The sequence below is a fragment of the Leopardus geoffroyi genome, chromosome B4 (assembly GCF_018350155.1).
Source record: "Leopardus geoffroyi isolate Oge1 chromosome B4, O.geoffroyi_Oge1_pat1.0, whole genome shotgun sequence".
Taxonomy (NCBI): domain Eukaryota; kingdom Metazoa; phylum Chordata; class Mammalia; order Carnivora; family Felidae; genus Leopardus; species Leopardus geoffroyi.
In genome coordinates, this window is record NC_059341.1 from 23144922 (window position 1) to 23151314 (window position 6393).

Genomic DNA, 6393 nt, shown 5'->3' on the forward strand with positions numbered 1-6393 from the left:
CTGAATATCTATCTCATCAAATGCCAGACCCTAGAAGGCTCTTGCTTCCTACTGCTACCAGTGGGTTCTTCATTTTTTTCCCCTCCTAATCTCATTGTAGAAAGATTAACTGTCTGTGACTTTAAAAAACAAAAACAAAAACAAAAACCTCTCTTGGCAAGAGTCTTCTGATCCCCACAAACTAACAGAAGAAAAGTGCATATCTGTCAAATTGTCATAATTCTCCTATAGATACATATATGATTGTTTTTATATTATAGATACATATCTGCATAGACTATTATTTGGAAACTTACACAAGACACTGGTCACAATGGTTTCTTCTGGGGGATTCAGTGACTGTGGGAAATAGGTATGTGGGAGACTTACTTTCCCCAACTTCCATTTTGGTAAATCATTGGTCCTTGTATATACATCGCTTATTCTCTCTCTCTCTCTCACACACACACACACACACACACACACACACACACAGCAAAGTAGAAAATAGTTCCTAATAAAATTACAAGTGCACATACCTTTTGACCTCCTTATTTCTCTCCTGGGAATGATTCCCTGCAAATATAGCCAAATGTGTGAAATGATGTATGTTCAAAGTCATTCACTGCAGCGTTGCTTTTAATAGCAAATATTGAAAACAACTTAAGTGAAATATTAAATGTCTGTCAATAGAGCCCTGATGAAACAAATTATATAGACCCATACAATTTAATACCACACATCCACAAAAAAGAAATGAAGAACATTATGTGTTGATAAAAAATGAGCTCTACAATATTACTAACTGAAGAGGGTAAGTATTTCATCCTCCTCTCCTTTGAGGTAACAAAATGAAAGGAATATATATATATATATATATATATATATATATATATTTATACATATATACACATATGTCTATATGTATGTACAGTTATGTATGTCTTATGTATACATATACATACATATATTCACTTCTTTTTATAAAATATTTCTGAAAGGTACATAAAAACTGATAACATTGGCTGTTTCAGGAAAAGAGAATTTGGTGGCAGAGGTTCATGGGTGGGGTAGATAGTTTTTACTCCAAAAGAATTCCATAGAGGGGCGCCTGGGTGTGTCGGTCAGTTGGGTGTCCGACTTCGGCTCAGGTCATGAGCTCATGGTTCGTGAGTTCAAACCCCACATCGGGCTCTGTGCTGACACCTCAGAGCCTGGATCCTGCTTCAGATTCTGTGTCTCCTTCTCTCTCTGCCCCTCCCCCACTCACACTCTTTCTCTGTCTCTCAAAAATAAACATTGGAAAAAAATTTAAAAAAAAGAATTCCATAGATAGTAACATTTCCATATCAATAACAACATTTAGATAAGTGTATATGCTTGCTTCATAGACTACATTTGAGTGCCTAAAGTTAAGGCATTTAAAAAGTCTATGTGTATGTGTGTGTTTGCATATGTGTGTATATATGTCATATATATATATATGAAATATATATATCATATATATATCACCCATCCATCCTCATTTCTTTATATAGGCAGCATCCTGTGGAATAATAAGTCTGATTCTAAAGGCCATATCTGCATATGCAATTTAAAAAAATTAATATGCTCATGGCTTTTTTACACCAATCTTGTTAAAAGTATGCTCAGTTTCCAGGGATAATTAGCATTAACTTAGTCTGTTGCTAATTTCAGTTATTTCTCACCAAGTACATTATGAAGAAAAAATGCTGCCACCTTTGATGTCACTCACCAATGAATGAATCAATCAATCTTTTATCATGAAGACAAAATTCCTCTTTTTAAAATTTTTTTGCCACATTGTTCTAAGAGCACAGAGTCTGTGATACAGTCAAAGAGAATGTTCTTTTCTAATGGGAACCACTCTTTCTAGTTAATAAGACATACTGCATTTCTTTTAAAAATTTTCTCCTTCTGTCCCTGTTCCCCTCCCTCCTTCTTTTTGTTCTCCCCTCTTTTCCTTCTTTCTTGCTGCACTAGCGTCCTAGAGAGACCGTCTATTTAAAATCCTTAGAGGAATGAACACTCTGTGGTTGAAAACCTCAAATGACTATTATTAAGAAAGCTTACATCTAAAAAGACCAAAAAACTAGTGAGAGTTTTGCTTTACTTAACACTCTTTCCGGTACGGCAAATGGCAGATTGGGCTGATAAGTGTTGTTGCAAATCATTGGCTCTGGGTCTTCTAGTGCTTTTTTGTGTCCTGATGAATTTAGAGACCAAACTTCTGCTTAAGCTAAATTGAAAACGGTCATTTACTTTTTTTTTAATCGTCATGTATTTTTAGAATGACAGACGATTAGAACCAGAGGGAGGGTTGAACAAAATCGACTTCAGTTTCGTTGCTTTACAGATGAGAAGACTAAAGTTGAGGGACACTAAGTGATTTCCCAAAGATTGCATAACTTACTGTCAGAGCCAAACTTGCTGATTTTTTTTTTCACCATAACACATCTCAGTCAGGAAGAAACAAACCCTCCAGAAAAATTATCTTGCCCTTTTTTGTCCCTTCTATGCTTGTCTTCTGCTTGGAATCACCAGTGTTTATGAACAAATCATATTCTACGGGTTCCTAGGAATGTGGAAATGAGAGAAGTTAGATTGCCCTCTTAAGAGTTGATTATGATATTAACTAGCATTGGCCTTCTTACCTACTGAAAAATTTCCTTGAGCTGTTGGAAAGTATCCTTTGCTTTGGTGGTCAAACTATTAATGTGGGTTGTATTAATAGACACGTAAGTCACCTGCTAATGTTGTGACATTGGCCAATGACATTAACATATCTAGAGAGATAAAAGGATTTCAGCATAAGAGCTTGAACTGCAAATATAAAAGAGGAAAAGAGGAGCCAATGTAGGAGTTGACCAGTATCCTGCTCAGAGCAGAGGAGAGGGAAGCCTCTCAGCTGGGATGTTGAGAGTTTCATTCCCATTGTCAAGGCTCTCCCTTACTAAAAGGGTGCTCCTTTTTTGAATTTTCTTGGCTTCCTGGTTTTCTTCTAACCTCACAGGCCACTCATTCTGTCATCTACTTGCTCCTTCCTGCTCTCCCATCTGACTTCTACATGGTAGAGTCATTGACATGTATTTGTCTTCTCACTCAATACTTTGTCCCAAGGTGATTTCATTCATGCTGATGAATCCCCAGATTTATAGTTCTGTCCCAGATCTCTTTTCTGACTCAAATTATCTATCTATCTATCTATCTATCTATCTATCTATCTATCTCATCTATCTCCAACTAGATGTCACAGGATTGTCACAAATACATGTGTAAAATTCTGTCTATCATCACCATTGTCATCATTTATCTCCAACTAGAAATCACAAGATTGTCATAAATACAAGAGGTCTAAAATTGTATTCATGATCTCTTTACCTATCCTCCCCAATCCAGTTCACCTTTGCATTTCCCCAACTCAGAAAATGGCACCTCCACTGACTGGCTGCTAAAACCATAAATTTGGTGGTCGTCCTTGAAATCTCCCTCTTCCTCCTCTTTCAACCCATCACAAAGTTATATTTTTATTTGTTATATATTTCTTTGAAGCCAACAGCTACGCTTTGTCTTCACTACCACAGCACTGATTTTATACCACAATTTTCTTTACCTGCAGGATTAGGATAATCTCCTAGTTTCCCACATTCATTCATCCATCCATTCATTCATTCTACTTTAATCCATGTAGCAAGTGATCATTTAAAAATGGACTGGATCATGCCACTTCCCTGCTTAGAACACACTAATGCCCATCACTTCCCTCTTCATCTTCAGCTTGAATCTTTCTCCCTTCTCTGTACACTCCAGCTCCAATGGCTGCCTTCCTCCTAAGGGTTGAGGGTTTCCTGCCCCAGATTCTTGACACATTTTATTCTCTCTGCTTGGAATTCTTTCCCTCCCACAACCTTTCTCTTCCCCACCTCTCCCAACTTCTATTAATTCTTCAGACTATTTTTAAGTGTCATAGAGACAGAAGGTAGAATGACAGTTGTCAGGGGGTGGGGGGAAGGGACTGAATGGGGAGTTCTTCTTTAATGGCTATAGAGTTTGTTTCATAAGATGAAAATATTAATGGAGAAGGATGCTGGTGATGGTTGTACAACATATTGAATGTACTTAATACAACTGAACTGTATGCTTCAAAATGGTTAAGATGATGAATTTTGTTATGTGTTTGATTACAGTAAAAAAAATTGATTTTCAGATGACAACTCAGACTCATGTACCTTTTCATTCATGTGTATCAGTCTCTGAGGTCCTGAGAACAGTGAACCTGTGGGACCTCAGACTTGGGGTCAGGCCCTGGGTCACATTAATTCACTAATAAATATAACCCGTGAGGCTTTGTTAGAGATAGCCTTGCAAACCTTTTTCCTTAGTGATGCTTGGCAGCCTTACGATTTAAGCTTATCTTTTTGAGAAGGGAATATCTGTGCTGAGTAATTCAGGAAGTATTGCCAAATTTTTGCCAGTTATTAAAGATAGCAGTTTCCAAATACAGTTATCATCTGCATGTGCCACTAAAGAGATTAGCCAGACTAGGCTAATTTCAGGACTTCTAAAATGTTCAGTTAGGTCCTTCCCAGCAACTGGATTTTATAAGTTTGGGAAATGCTATTGACAGTATACTAATGGACCCAGAACCAATTGGACAGAAGTACTACAGAATTGAAGGATTCTTAATAATAAATCTTAGCAATAAATGTATTATCCTTCTACATGCCAGGGACTATGCTTTTATACACGTATTGTTTCATTCTGTTCTCATCACAGCTCCGCAAAGCATGGCTATGGGTTATTGACCCCATCGCATAGATTAAGAAAACATATCTTTTTCTTTAAGTTTATTTATTTATTTTGAGAGAGAAGGGGAGATGGGAAGAGAGAGGAGGAGAGAGAGAATCCCATGCAGGCTCCACATTGTCAGTGCAAAGCCCAGCGCAGGGCCCCATCTCATGAACCGTGAGATCATGACCTGAGCTGAGATCAAGAGTTGGGTGCTCAACTCTCTGAGCCACCCAGGTGCCCCAGGAAAACATAGCTTTAAAAGATTTTAGCACAGTTAGTAAGTGTTGAGCTGGGATGTGAACCTGAGTCCACCCAACTCCAATGCTTAAGTTCATAAGCACTACGTGAAATTGCCTTCCCCTGACTTGATCATGCAGCAAGCTGCTGTTGTATTAACTGCTTTGTTTAGTAATCCCTATCTTCTAAGTCTGATTTTTGTCATGATAATTAATGATACCAAAGGGTCATTAATATATATGCTTGGGCATCATTAATTTATTCAACAAAGACTTTTCTGAGCACCTTCTATCTACCAGTTATTATGTAGATTCTAAGGAATGCAGATGATGAGATACAGTCCCTTCTCACCCAGAAGCTTGCCGTTTTGTGGGAAGCAGCAGATAACCACATATGCACAATACGATATGAGCAATGCTAGAATAGGAGGACAGAGTCTGAGGCATCAAAAAGGGATGTCACAGAAATGTAATGTGACCCAACTCTTGAAGAGCAGACATCTTCCAGGCAGATAGGCAGGAGGAGAAAAAAAAGGGTAGAGAAAAACACTGTGCAAAATTTTGGGAGGCTTCTATACTTCAGTATTAAAGGAACGCCTGTCACAGTGGGGTGGGGGTAGCATTTCAAGGAACCAATTGGAAGAAATCACAGGCAAGGGGCCAGACCATATCAGATGTTTATTCTATTCAGAGCTCTTTCGAATAGGAATAGAAACCAAGTCAAACTAGCTGCAGGCATGAAGTTTGACCTTTTAGGCTCGAGTGCCTTCTCCCAAATGCCTGTGGTCTTGTGTCTCTTAATTCACGTTCTCAAGAAAGAGAATCTGATCAGTCACTGACCAAACGCCTGAGTCAGGTGTCTGTCCCTCCCCTGCCTGGTAGGATGACCCAGGTGTGTGTGTGTATGTGTGTGTGTGTGTGTGTGTGTGTGTGTGTGTGTGTATATGTGTGTGTTTGGATGTGGATATGGGAAGCTTGCACTGGAGCTTTTCAAGTTTGGGATCCCATGGTAGGGTGGTTTAGGATAATGTCTCAGGAACAACGGATAGGAAGTTTTCCCTAGGAAGCCTGTGAGTGAGAAAGGCAATAAAGTCAATCTAGCACAACATTGTGGGCCTGGGGAAAAGTATGTATTCTTTAGTAGAAATTTACAGAAATCGAGAGAAAAATCATCCATTAGAACCACAGGGATATCACTTAAGGCAACTCTCATTCATGGCCCCAAAACATAACCATGATAAGGCTGAAATAATTCGGGTTTCTTTGCATTGCTACTGACTTTGAATTATTTAAAATTTAGTATGTATAGGAATCATCTCACAAATAAAATTCTACATCTTATCCTTAAGTGTCATGGAGAAGGATG